The sequence below is a fragment of the Hemitrygon akajei genome, chromosome 24 (assembly GCF_048418815.1).
Source record: "Hemitrygon akajei chromosome 24, sHemAka1.3, whole genome shotgun sequence".
NCBI classification, from domain to species: Eukaryota; Metazoa; Chordata; class Chondrichthyes; order Myliobatiformes; family Dasyatidae; genus Hemitrygon; species Hemitrygon akajei.
The window spans coordinates 33,882,696-33,897,492 of NC_133147.1; the positions used below are offsets into that span (position 1 = coordinate 33,882,696).

Consider the following 14,797-nt stretch of genomic DNA (forward strand, 5'->3'; position numbering starts at 1 on the left):
CCATGAATAGACTGTTTATTCTTCTCCTTAGATTCTGCCTGACTTGCTGAGTTCCTCTTGTACTTCGTGTACGTTGTTCCATACGCATTTCCAGCATCTGCAGATTCTCTTGGGTTTTATTTCTGCATTTGTAAGTGGGGCTGAAGTTTGCTGTTTGAAACACTGTTGATACTGAGCAAACACGAGAAAATCTGCAGGTGCTGGAAATTCAAACAACAACACACACAAAATGCTGGTGGAACACAGCAGGCTAGGCAGCATCTATAGGGAGAAGCGCTGTCGACGTTTCGGGCCGAGACCCTTCGGCAGGATACTGAGTGAGTTGTTTGTGGGAGATTGCTGCACTGTTTTTGGAGCACGAGGCTTTGAGCCGCCGCTTGCAGACAATTAGACAGGCACCTCGCATCCCGGAGCTCACCGCGCTTCAGAAATCCCTAGGTAAGGCAGCGAACCGACGCGCATGCGCAGGTGTCGCAAAGTCCCGGAAATTGCGCATGCGCTGAGTGGACAAAAGGCTTGGGGACTGCGGCGGCAGGTAGGGAGCGGAGCGCCGCGCCGGGCGAGGGCTTTTGTGTTTTAAATTTAACAGAGGGGCCCGCTCCCCGAGTGAGTGACAATTTCTGCGAGCTGCGGACGCAACGTGATCCCGCACGCCGATACGGTCCGATATTTTTCCTGCCTCTCAGCCAAGCCCCACGATCCGTACTTGGGCCCCGGGGGGGGGGGGGGGCTTTCTGCGGCGCATGCGCATCGCTGGGACTGTGGCCGATAAGCCCGCAGGAGATGGGGCAGAATTAGGCCATTTGGCCCGTCGAGTCTGTTCCGCCATTTTCTTTCCCCTTCCCTCACCGCCCTAATCTCCTGCCTTCTGCCCTTATCCCTTCATGCCCTAACTAATCAAAAATCTATCAAACTTCGCCTTAAATATACCCAATGATTTGCCTTCCACAGCCGCCTGATAACGAATTCCACAGATTCGCCATTCTCTCGCTGAAGAAATTCTTCCTCATCTCCGTCCTGAGGCTGTGTCCTCTGGTCTTAGACACCCCCACATAGGAAACACCCTCTCCACATACACTCTAGCGATGCCTTTCAACATTCAATAGGTTTGAATGAGATGTGTTCCTTCTGAAGCCCAGAGCATTCAAACGTTCCTTATATGATAAGCCTTTCAATCCCTGGATCAATTTTGTAAACCTTTGAACCCCCTGAAATGCCAGCGCATCCATTCTTAGATAAGTGGCCCAAAGTTGTTCACAAGTGAGACCCCACCAGTGCTTTAAAAAGCCTCAACATTACATTCTTGCTTGTATATTCTACTGCTCTCGAGATGAGTACTAACATCGCATTTGCCCTCCTCACCACAGAATGAACTTGCAGATTAACCTTTAGGGAATCCTGCACAAGGACTCCCAAGACACTTAGCACCTCAGAAATTTGCATTTTCTCTCCATTTGGAAAATAGTTTATACTTGCATTTCTTCGACCAAAGCGCATGAGCATACACTTCACAACACTATCTTCGTGTCATCTGCAAACATGGCCACAAAGCCAACAATTTCAGCATTCAAATCATTGACATACAAGATAAAAAGAGGCAGTCCCAAGACAAAACACTGTGGAACACCACTAGCCTCTGGCAACCAATCAGAAAAGGCTCCCTTTATTCCCATTCTTTGCCTCCTACCAATCAACCAATGTCCTATCCATGCTGAATATATTGCACCCAAAACCATGGGCTCTTAACTTGTTAAGTAGCCTCATGTTCAGCACCTTATCAAAGGCTTTCTGAACATCCACCAATTCTTTTGTCTATGCTGTTTATTAATTCTTCAAAGAATTCCATTTGATTTGTTTGGCAACATTTTCCTGTAAGTAAACCATGCTGACTACACCCTATTTGATCATGTGCCTCTGTCGTGGTTTCTCGTGCCCCACAAACGACCAGGAGACACAGAAGATTCTTCAAGAAGGGTTAAACTTTAATTTGCAAATCAAAGCTGAGACAGTCATTGAGCTAGTCGCTGATTGCCCACCGATCCTTGTGCATAGCATTTTTTATAGCAATCTCCTGGTTTAGTTATATTAGCATATCCAATCGGTCTACAGTTGCGTATCACAAGTACATCCACCACTATTGTTTCTACCCATTTACTTAATCCTGTTCTAATCTACATCTCTTAGCTACCTCTCATTAACACACCATTGTCTTCTACATTCTTAAGATTTCATTCTCCTACTAAATTGGATACATGCATAGCAAATAGCAAGTTCAAAGCTGACGACATAGTTTTGGTTACACAGCAAACAATGCAACTTTTATACTCCAATATATCCCCCCTTTGAGACCCATAGGGTCTCACACAGAGAAAGAAGACTAAGAGTCCGCGCACAAAAGCCCCAATAAACTCAAGCACTTATTCCCAAATCTCGGGTTAAACTATAATTTTCTGCGCCAAGACCTCAAAAGTATTCTCTCCCTGTTACCCTGGGCCACTGAGCCAAAAACCTGTCCCTTTGTACCTGAGACAGGGGAAAAAACTCAAGAAGCCCTTACAATCTACTCCCACACTGTCGTCTTGCTCTTGTTCATCCTGCAGGTGTTGTAGGCTGTAACGATACATTTTCGGTGTATCTTTCTCCACTAAGCTTGCTTCAGTAATTGCCTCGAGCATCGGAAATTGTTTGGTTGCAGCACGCACTACAAGAGACCTGAGACTAGGAAGAAAACAGCACAGCACAAGCACACAGCTCAACAATACAATACTGACAGTTATTGCCATTTTAGTCAGCCATGCTCCCCATCCTCCGAGTCTACTTTCTAACCAGTCAAATAACTGATGTCCAAACCCTGCATTCTGTGCGCATACCTCGCACTGTGACAAGACAAAGTCCACTGAAGCCTGTAAATAAGGTGACCAAAAACCATCCTTCTTTATTTTCTTTATCACTTCCCCCCTTGCACAATGGTCAATCCCATGCGCTTCTGAAATCAGAATCGTCAGTAGAGGGGTGGACGCTACCAACAAACCGTCTTCCATGTCCACAAGCCTTCCGGGTTCTGCTTGGCCCCCCTTCATTTCCACATCGTCTGTTCTGCCAAAGTTGCCTTACCTTGTATTTCAATTAGGTCCTCTACCACATGTTCTGGAGCTAGGCTTACCTGGGGGGCAATGACAGCTGATGTACATCCAGACGCTTTTCTGGCTGCCTCGTCCGCAGCTTGATTTCCCTTTGTTATTACATCATTTCCCTTTTTATGTGCCTGGCATTTTACTATAGCCAATGCTTTAGGTTTCATTATGGCTTTTATTAAGTCTAGAATTTGCTGACAATGTTGTATGGGATCTCCACTGCTTTTTTTAAAACCTCTCTGTTTCCACACTGCCCTGAACAAATGGCATACTCCATGAGCATATGCCGAATCAGTATAGATGTCTACTTTCTCACCTTCCATCATTTCACACGCAGCTGTCAGGGCTTTGATTTCCGCTTGTTGGGCGGAACACAGTTGGGGACAGGACTCCACCCTCATAATCTTATAGCTCGACTGATCCTGCTGCACTACTGAGAACCCTGTATGATTTCCATCATAATCCCTATAACAAGAGCCATCTACGAACAGAATCTTTTTATCGGCATCCTCTAGTGGTTCTGACCGTAAATCTGCTCTCAATTTGGCAAATGCCATCGTCTTCCCTCCACAATCATGGGGTTCTCCTTCATAGTCCAAAGGAACAAAATCGGCTATATTACTGGTAGTGCATCTCTTTATAGTTATGTTTGGAAATGTCAATAGCATCTGATACGCTGCTATCCTGGCTGGCATCAGCACAAATTTCCCTCTTTCCAGCAATTCTGCTACTTTGTGGTGTGTGTACAGAGTCACAGGATAGCCCAGGGTTACAGATGATGCCTTTTCATATGCATAGTACAGCGCCGCCAATCCCTGATAACAGGGTGGATACCCCTGAGCCACCTCATCTAGTCTCGTCCTGTAGTATGCTATCGGCTGCTTTGCTTTTCCTGTGCCTGTCTCTTGTGTTGGAACCGCTGTAACATAACCCTCCTGTCGATTGGATACATACAAATGAAAAACCTTCTCGTAGTCAGGCAAAGCTAATGTTGGTGCTGACTGCAATTCCTGCTTAATAGTATTGAAAGCTATCTCCGCCTCTCCATTCCCCTGTAAGCCGTTCTTCAAATTTGTATGTCCTGCTTTTTTCATTATCTTTCTCAAAGGTGCCACAGTCTCAGCATATTCTCCTATCCAATCTGAGCTGTACCCTGCCATTCCCAAAAACGTCATCATCTGCCCTACAGTCTGGGGTTTTGGGGCCTTAGTTATTGCCTCAATCTGATCTAGTGCTATCGCCTTCACTCCCTTGGATATTACCCTGCCTAAGTATTCCACTTGCTGCGTGCAAAATTGCAGTTTCTTTTTGGATACTTTATGTCCTCCATGCGCCAGCTTCTCTAACAGAGTTATAGTGTCCTGCTCACACTGTTCCTCGCTGTGGGAGCAAATCAACAGGTCATCCACATACTGTAACAATGTACTTTCCAATGGTATGCCCTCTAGGTCTGCCTTCAACACCTGATTAAAAACGTGTGGTGAATGTTTAAACCCTTGCGGCATTCTGGTATAGGTATACTGAGCACCTCTGTAAGTAAATGCAAACAGATACTGACACTGGTCGGTCAGAGAAATGCTGAAGAAAGCCGAACACAAATCAATCACTGAAAAGTAACTTGCTTCTGGTGGAACATTAGTCAAAAGCGTGTGTGGGTTGGGGACTACCGCTGGCCAGTCCTCTACCACATCATTTACCGCTCGCAAATCGTGCACCAATCTCCACTTAGATTTATCTGCTTTTAAGACCGGCAGCAACGGGGTATTGCATGGACTGTTTGTTCTTTTAAGCACTCCTATTTCAAGCAACCCCTGCACTGTCGATGCTATTCCCTCTTCTGCTTCTGGTCTTAGAGGGTATTGTGGTCTCCTGGGTGGAATTGCTCCTTTTTTCAGCCTTATTTCCACCGGACTAGCTGTTTTTATTTTCCCTACGTCCATGTCATGCTGTGACCACAGAATAGATGGTAACTCATCTAACCTTCTATCTTTCTGCTGGCCTCTTTCCTTTCCCAGCAATGGCATGTGTGGTTGGGGAGTTATTTCGACCTCTCTCACTGTCCCTACCATATCTACACTTACCATTATTTTAATGCAATTGTTGTCTTCTGATATCCACACCTCTGGCGTGATTTTCCTCCACACTGTTACGGTTTCAGCACTCTTAACTAAGGGTCCTACGTCTTAAGACTGATATCCCTTGTTTACCAACAACGTTACATGGGGCGCAGCCTCCGGTATCCTGTACCATTTTTCTAAAAAGGTGTTCCACTTAACTTGTAAAGCTGCCCCTTGCTTTCCAATTATCCCCTTCCAGGTGCTGTTGGGTACATGCCTCCAGGTGCCATCTCTCCTCTAACTCCCTGTTCTGAGTCTTGTCAAAAATCACTGTACAATGTAGCTCAGATTTGGGCATTACAGCCCTGGGTAATATAGCCTGCAGGCCCTTTTTCCATTTTTGCCAGGTTTCCTGAATCTGATCTGCGATGTCTCCTATCCAAAAGACTCCTATTCTTCTTGTCTTCTCGCACTGTCAATTGAGCCCCTGCTCTTCCCACACTCAGCCCATTTCTGGTGCATTCTAATTTTAATTCCAGTTTCAATAAGGCATCTCTGCCTAACAAATTAATCGGAGTTCCTTTAAATACTAGCACCGGAAAACAATTCCTTTATTTCCCATTCTCAACTGCACTGGAGCCGTGCACTGTGTCAACTGTGTTTTCCCCGAGAACCCTACCATCTTAATAAACTTTCCTGACAGGGGAAGGTGAAGGGCATACTGTGGCTGTACACAAGTGTACGTGGCTCCAGTATCTATCATCATTGGTGTCAGTTCTAACATAACAAGGGGTTCCTCATCTGCCTGCCTTGTTATCATTGGGTAATGTCCCTTCCCATTCGAGTTCTCGGGGCACCCCTAATACCTCGCATAGGGGTTCACAGGTCCGCTTGGGCCTGTGGGGGCTGGTCCTTGGCTAAACTTTAGTTCCCTTCTTATCGGTTCCTGCTGGTGTGTGACAGGCCATGGTGTAAACGGACAATCTCTTCTCATGTGACCTGGCTGATTACATCCCCAGCACAATCTCTCTACCTCTCTTTCCCCCTGTTTCTTCACTGGTCCCCTCTGCCCATAGCTCCTCTGTCCCCCTCCTTGGGACTTCCAGTCCTGTCTGGGCTGTTTGAATTTAGTCTGTTCCTGATAGGGCATTTGTGGGAATGCTCCTCCAAAGGCGTTGATTATTGGCATGGGGTTTTCCGGCCCTTGTCTTACAGTATGATCGGTTCCTCCATATAGCGGTGCTTCATCCAGTTCGATGGCTGTACTCGGACCGGTGGTTGCTGGCAGCATCTTTTTGCTTTTCTCTTTTTCCTTTTTGAGTTCTTCGAGCTGCATTTGTGTTAACTTTCTTTGCACCTCTTCCTGCTGCTCAGCCAACCTTCGTTTGTCTTTCTGGTATTTCTCAACCGCATGGACTACGTGGTCTCTAAATTCTTGTGGGGTCATTGACGTCAGTCCAACCACTTCCTCCAGTTTGGATTTTACTTGCGGAGGCATTGCATCCAAAATGTTATATTGGAACAGTGTGGTGATAAATAAGCTATTTTCCACCTCTTGCTTAGTCTCCAGTCTCCACCTTTTCAACTGGTTTTCTACGTAGGCTGCTGGGTTTTCAGTGGATCCCCCTTTAAGGCTTTGGGGTCCACTCTGGGTGGATAAAGCTTCCTGAAGGCCTGCCATACCCTCTGCCTCACTCTGTCAAACCCGTCTCCATCAGTTCTCGGTTGTTCGAGTTTACTATGCCAGCCATTTCCATTAGTTCGTTAAATTTGGAGGTTCCCATCAACCTTATCAATAGTGCCTGCAAATCTCCCATAGCCAATAATCGTCCCGCCGTTTCTTCTTCTAAGGCTTTAATCCATTTTCCTGCTCCTTCATGTAGATTGGGCAGAGTGTTTTTCAGCCCTTCTAGGTCCTGGGATCCCCAAGGGATATACTGCACTTGTCCTGATCCTTTAACTAACAATGGCATCATTCTTCCTCCTTCTTCCCGCCTGCCCTGGCTCTCCTCCTCGCCTGACTCCCCATCTGTCTCAGGGTATGTCTTTACTGCCTCCCACACAAATCTCTCCAGAGTCCTCTTCTTCCCTCGGTCTCCCTGTGGAGTCCTTCCTTTCTGTCCTGATTCAATACTTGGTTGGCCCCTGGAGTATTTTTTGCATCTCCTCTGGTAATCCCCTCTCAGTAACTTATCTAGCTCTCTCTACTTCCGCAAGTTGCTTCTCTACCGCCTTCTTCTGCTCTTCTAGGCTTCTGCCTCCTACCTCTTCCCCACAAATTCTCGCATCCATTCTCTCTCCACTTAACTCTTGCTCCTCCAATGAGTCACCTTTCTTCCTGTCCGTGTCTGTACACCTGTGGCAGGGACTCCTCATGATCCTTACTCGTGCTTGATTCCCTTCTCTCTTGTGTTTCTCCAAGACTCTCATCTCCTATCTTTTTTCCACTTCCTCTTGAATGCCTCATCTCTTCCTGCCCTGATGAGCCACTTTCTTTTCTAGTCTGTTAATTTCTATGGTTTAACCGATACTCCTCATACTCCTTTTCCTCTCACAAGTATTTCATCCGTTCAATCTCTTCTTTCATTCTCTCATTGCCTGTTCCACCTTTATCCTTTCTGCCTGTATCTCCTTCCATATCGCCGCTTTTTCCTTCTCGTATTGTCTTTTTTCCTCCTCATTATCCCAAACTTGTACTTCTCCCTGCATGTTTACTGTTCCCGTCAGCAGGGGGCACTGCTTAGGGGTTCCTTCCTCATTATAGGGAGGGGGCTTTTCTGTTTCTTTCGCATCCGGGTACGGAGCTGAAGCCAGCTTCTCACTGTACCTTCCTCTCTCTCTCTAACAGGCTGTTTCTCCAGCACCTTTGTGTCTTCCTCGCTTGTAATCAATATTCTACCTGTTCTCCTCAGCCTTTCTCCCTCCGTTCTGAAGAGTTTTAGCACTTCCATTTCTCGTTCTCTTTTTTGCCCTCTTTTCTTAGATTTATCTTTTGCTTTGTAATTTTTAATTAGTGCCTCCATTTCTTCGCACAAGCTTACATCAAACGTTCCTTCTCTTGGCCATTTTGTGACCAGGTTTTTGGTTCTCTTTTCCCATTTTTCTGAAGTTTTTGTGATCTCATATTTATTTACCGGGATTTTTTTTGCTCAGAATCTCTACTGCCGTTCCTTTACCTGTCATGTTGTTCTCTCTTTTTAAGGTATTTCAGATTTCAGAGATTCACAGTTTGTTTACTGGATAATATTATTTACTCTAATTCTATGCCTAGTCTATCGTCTATCTACCAGCGCTTTAAACTATATATTGGACTGTCCTTGTTTCCTATTCTGTTCTGTCCGTACAGACCTCTATTCAGAGCGGTATCCACAGAACTTTCTCTTTGCACCTCATCTATTCAGACCTTTATCTCTTAAGGCGGTATCCACGAGTATTTTCTCTATTTTCCTTTCCCTGCCCGTTCAGACCTTCGTTTCATACAAAGCGGTATCCACAGGGATTTTCTCTATTTTCCCTTTCCCTGCCCGTTCAGACCTTCGTTTCATACGAAGCGGTATCCACAGGGATTTTCTCTATGTTCCCTTTCCCTGCCCGTTCAGACCTTCGTTTCATACGAAGTGGTATCCGCAGGGATTTTCTCTATGTTCCCTTTCCCTGCCCGTTCAGACCTTCATTCCATACGAAGCGGTATCCACAGGAATTTTCTCTATGCACCTCGTCTATTCAGACCCTTATCTCTTAAAGCGGTATCCACGAGGATTTTCTCTATTTTCCCTCTCCCTGCCCGTTCAGACCTTCGTTTTATACGAAGCGGTCATCCACAGGGACTTACCAACACCACGTGGAATTTTTTTTCACTTAACTTCTTATTAACTTATTTGTACTTACCCTCACTGCAGTGTTCTTGATCAATCCTCTGAGCCTCCAATTCTGCCAGATTCTTTGGACCGGAGAGACCCTTCGGCAGTGGTTCCACACTTCTGAGACTCCAAGATCTCCCCAAAACCAACAGAATTCTTAGTCCAAATTGTCGCAAAAAGCGCTTACCTTTTGTTTGGGTGCACCCTTAATTCTGTTAGCCTTGTGGGGGTCCCTAGAGGACTGGGAAGTGTCCCCAATCTGCTGTTTCCTTTCCGCGGGTCTCTTTCCGGTCCTGTCGCAGTCGCCAATTTTGTTGTGGTTTCTCATGCCCCACAAACGACCAGGAGACGCAGAAGATTCTTCAAGAAGGGTTAAACTTTAATTTGCAAATCAAAGCTGAGACAGTCATTGAGCTAGTCGCTGATTGCCCACCGATCCTTGTACATAGCATTTTTTATAGCAGTCTCCTGGTTTAGTTGTATTAGCATATCCAATCGGTCTACAGTTGCGTATCACAAGTACATCCGCCACTATTGTTTCTACCCATTGACTTAATCCTGTTCTAATCTACATCTCTTAGCTACCTCTCATTAACACACCATTGTCTTCTACATTCTTAAGATTTCATTTCTCCTAATAAATTGGATACATGCATAGCAAATAGCAAGTTCAAAGCTGACTACATAGTTTTGGTTACACAGCAAACAATGCAACTTTTATACTCCAAAACCTCCAAGTACCCTAAAGCCACCTCCTTAACATTCTACTCCAACATTGTTCCAACCACTGAGGTCAGAACAACTGGCTTTCTTCTGCCTCTCTCTCTCTTCTTGAAGAGTGGAGTGACATTTGCAATTTTCCATTCCTCAGGAACCATGTCAGAAACAGTTGATTGTTGAAGGATCTTTACTGTTGCCTCAACAATCTCTTCAGCACCTCTTACAGGACTCTGGGGTGTACACCATCTGGTCCAGGTGACGAATCTACCTTTAGACCTTTCAGTTTCCTTAAAACCTTCTTCCTAGTAATAGCAACTTTGGACAATTCTGTCCTCTGACACTCAAACTCTGGCATACTGCTAGTGTCTTCATCAGTGAAGACTGATGAAAACTACTTATTCAGCCCGTCCACCATTTTCTTGTCACCCGTTACTAGCACAACCACATTATTTTGTAGTGGTCTAATATCTACTCTCACCTCTCTTTTACTCTTTCAATTTCTGAAGCAACTTTCGGGATCATCTTTAACGTTATTGGCTAGCTTACTTTCGTATTCCATTATTATAAGTTTTTAATTGCATTCTGTTGGCTTTTAAAAGCTTTCCAGTGCTCTAGCTTCCCACTATTTTTTGTTCTATTATATGCCCTTCCTTTGGCTTTCATGTTTGCTTTGAGTTCTCTTGTTGGCCCCAGTTGTGTCATCTTCCCTTTAGTATAATTCTTCCTCTTTGGGATGTACATATCCTGTGCCTTCTGAATTACTTCCAGAAATTCCAGCCTTTGCTGCTGTGCTGTCATCCCTGCCAGTGTTCTTTTCCAGTCAATTTTGTCCAGCTCCTCCCTCAAGCCTCTGTAAATCTCTTTACTCCATTGTAACACTGATACATTTGACTTGAGCTTCTCCTTCCCAAATTATATCGTGTTGTTATCACTGAAAAGTGGCTGACAAGATTGAGGAGCCATTAGTAATGATCTGGAGGATGTTAGAGTCAGTTGTTAAGGATGAGGTTTATCTCTGATAGGTAGGATTAATGCTATTAAGATGGTTATTTTACCTAAGTTTTTATATATTTTTCAAGCGGTACCAACTTTTATTCCGAAATCTTTTTTTACTAATGTTGATTCAAAAATTTCCTCATATATATGGCAGAATAAAAATCCCAGGTTAGGTAAAATATACTTACAGAAGACAAAGAAGGAAGGTGGGTTGGCATTACCTAATTTCAGATTTTATTATTGGGCAGTTAATATCCGATATTTGTTATGTTGGTTGAAAGACTGGGATGGATCTTTTGGCCCTCATTGGGTGAGTTTGGAAATTAAATCGGTACCAGGCTATGCTCTGGGTTCTATTTTAGGGACTTCTCTCCCTTTTTGCTCTTTCTAAATTGCCGAAACAAATTGACAACCCTATAGTTAAACATACTTTACGTATATGGTTTCAATTTCGGAAATTTTTCGGGTTGACTCAATTCGTTTTAAATATTCCTATTGTATCTAATTGCTTTTTCCACCCTTCAATTATAGATCAAGCTTTTTCGGCTTGGAAAACTAAGGCATTACTAAGATTTTCTGATTTATTTTTGGACAATTGTTTTATGTCTTTTGAGCAATTATCTAATAAATATAATTTACCTAGATTTCATTTTTTTAGATATTTACAGATTAGGCATTTTTTAAGTACGGTACTTCCTACGTTTCCAAATTTTGTGTCTTCAGATATTTTGGAGAGTTTGTTTGAATTAAACCCTTTTCAAAAAGGGCTTATATCAAAACTTTATAATATAATTATGAAGATACGTTCAGAGCCCCTTTATAAGACAAAAAATGATTGGGAAAGAGAGCTTAATCTTATTATTCCTATTGAGAATTGGGATAGAATTCTTCAATTAGTTAATACATCATCTATATGTGCCAAACATTCATTAATACAATTTAAGGTCGTACATAGGGCCCATATGTCCAAGGATAAATTAGCTCATTTTTATTCTTATATAAATCCTATTTGTGATAGATGTCAATTTGAAACCGTGTCTTTAACTCATATGTTTTGGTCATGTCCGCTTTTGAAAAAATATTGGAAAGATATTTTTGATATTATCTCTGCGGTATTGAACAACGATTTACAACCCCATCCTATTACCGCAATTTTTGGTTTACCAATGATAGACTCACTTCATTTATCTTCTTCCGCCTGTCGAATGATTGCATTTCTCACTCTGATGGCTAGAAGATCTATTTTGTTGAATTGGAAGGAAATTAATCCTCCCACTGTATTTCATTGGTTTTCTCAAACTATGTTATGTTTAAATTTAGAAAAAATTAGAAGTGGTGTATTCGATACTTCTATTAAATTTGAAAAGATATGGAGACCATTTATTCAATATTTTATTATGATGTAATATGACCCTGTTCCAAGCTTATTTGATTTTCCAGCTTTAATCTTATTTACGTTGAGAGGATCGGAGTTGACGACAATGATGATTATGTATTCTTGTGAGATATTATAAACAGCCCTTTTTTTTCTCTTTCGAGTTTTTCTTTTTTTTTCTTTTTTTGCTTCTTTTTTCTTCTTTATTAGCTATTAGATTAGTAGTTTAGTTAATTTTGCAAACTTTTTTTTTCTTTTTTCTGTTTTTTTTTATCATATATTATGAAATACCTAGATTTACCTTGACTGTAATCATTGCTTATGTATTCTTTCATGTGCAATGGGAATTTGTATGTTTGTAATCCCTTTATTAATACCGTAGATTCCGGATTATAAGCCGCTACTTTTTTCCCACATTTTGAACAGCTTTGAACTCTGCGGCCTATAATCCAGAGCGGCTAATACATGGTTTTTTTTCATGCCGCCTCGTAAACATTTTGCCTCGTAACAGTAGACCAATAAAATTGATGAGTAGTTCACAGAGGTCCAATGAAATTGTACGATAAATCAAGCGCACTTTCACAATTAAATTATTGTAAATCAGTAATTTTACTCACCCTCATCAACATGGAAAATACTCGAAGAAAAGCAAGACCCGAGCGCGTCAGACCCGATTAGACCCGATCGCGTTACGCAAGCGCGTCAGACCCGATTAGACCCGATCGCGTTACGCAAGCGCGTCAGACCCGATTAGACCCGATCGCATTACGCAAGCGCGTCAGACCCGAGCGAAAACGCTGCTTTTAAGTTAAAGTCGATCAATAACTTTTCCTGGTAGGCTGCAGTATATATATTTTTACCAGTCGCTAGGAGATATTGGAATGTTGTTCGTGCTGTTCAGTAAAAAAGTATATGCAACGTAATTTGTGTTACCGATACGTAGCGATACGTAGCGGTGCGGCCTTTACAATTAAAAAATTGATTTTATTTCTAAAATTAGAGCCTGCGGCTTTTAATCAGGTGCGCTCTGTAGTCCGGAATCTACGGTATATCAATTGTATTTTGTTCATATTATTAATATTAATAAAAAGATTGAAAGAGAGAGGATGAGGTTTTGGGGTACTTGCATACACATGGTAAAATAGCCTGTAGTCAGCATGGTTTCCTCAAGGAAAAATCTTGCCTGACAAATCTGTTGGGATTCTTTGAAGAAACGACAAGCAGAAGAGACAAAGGAGAATCAGTTGATGCTGTGTTCTTGGATTTTCAGCAGACCTTTGACAAGGTGCCACACATGAGGCTGAGTAACGAGTTGACATGGTTTTAGAGGAAAGATATTAGCATGGATAGAGCAGATTAGGAGAATGGCAGATGGAAGTCATGCACTTTAGTAGAAGAAATGAAAGGGTTGACTATTTTCAAAATGGAGAGAAAATACAAAGAACTGAGGTGCAAAGAGACTTGGGAGTCCTTGTTTAGGATTCCCTAAAGGTTAATTTGCAATTTGAATCTGTGGTGAGGAAGGGCAAGTGCGACGTTAGCATCTATTTCAGGAGCACTGGAACGTAAAAGCAAGGGTCTAATGTTGAGACTTTATAAAGCATTGCTGAGGCCTCACTTGGAGTATTGTGAGTAGTTTTGTGTCCCTTATGGATGTGCTGAAACTGGAGAAAGTTGAAAGGAGGTTCATGAAAATGATTCCAGGATTAAACAGCTGACATATGAAGAGCGTTTGATGGCTCTGGGCGTGTACTCACTGGAATTCAGAAGAATGAGGGGTGACTTAATTGAAATCTATCGATTGGTGAAAGGCCTTGATAGATAGATGTGGGGAGGATGGTGGGAGATTCTAATAACTGAGGACACAGCTTCAGAATAGAATGGGAGTGGATGGATCTCCCAAACACTGCCAAAGTCCAACTCTCTAAATCCAAGGAAAGGAACTTGGAACAAAAACATCATTTGAGTTAATCTCAGATGAAGAGTCTACCTTCTGGTCAATGAAAATAGTAATTAGTGTTGGTAGGTTAAAAAAAAGAACAAAATCCTCCCATCCGCTATGGTTCTTGAGAAAAATTATCTCTGTTCTACCTCCTCTTTCTCCCCGTGAGAATATGTTTTGTTTCACTGTCACTGGGTACGTAATGTTATCTAAGAAGAGGGACGCCTCACGTCTTAATAAGCTGGTAAGGAAGGCGGGCTCTGTCGTGGGCAAAGTACTGGAGGGTTTAACATCGGTAGCTGAGCGAAGGGCGCTGAGTAGGCTACGGTCAATTATGGATAACTGAACATCCTCTACATAGCACCATCCAGAGACAGAGAAGCAGTTTCAGCGACAGGTTACTATCGATGCAATGCTCCTCAGACAGGATTAAGAGGTCAATACTCCCCAATGCCATTAGGCTTTACAATTCTACCGCCAGGACTTAAGAACTTTTTAAAAGCTATTATTAATGCTTTTTGAGATAGTGATTTAGATGCATATCATATTTTTTTACTGAGTTAAGTATTGTATGTAATTAGTTTTGCTACAACAAGTGTATGGGACATTGGAAAAAAGTTGAATTTCCCCATGGGGATGAATAAAGTATCTATCTATCTATCTATCTATCTATCTATCTAACATCTTTGTTCTGGGTAGCAAGTGAACTGCAG

At 42.7% G+C, this 14,797-nt stretch overlaps 1 protein-coding gene across 1 annotated transcript in view; it reads left to right on the forward strand.

Annotated features, from left to right (window-relative positions):
- Positions 1-503: 503 nt before the first annotated feature.
- The window catches only part of LOC140715694 (uncharacterized), a 55,463-nt gene continuing 41,169 nt past the window's right edge, over positions 504-14,797 (forward strand). Inside the window, exon 1 of the mRNA XM_073028063.1 lies at positions 504-535. The gene's annotated coding sequence lies outside the window, so the exon portion shown is untranslated. The remainder of the gene's footprint in view (positions 536-14,797) is intronic.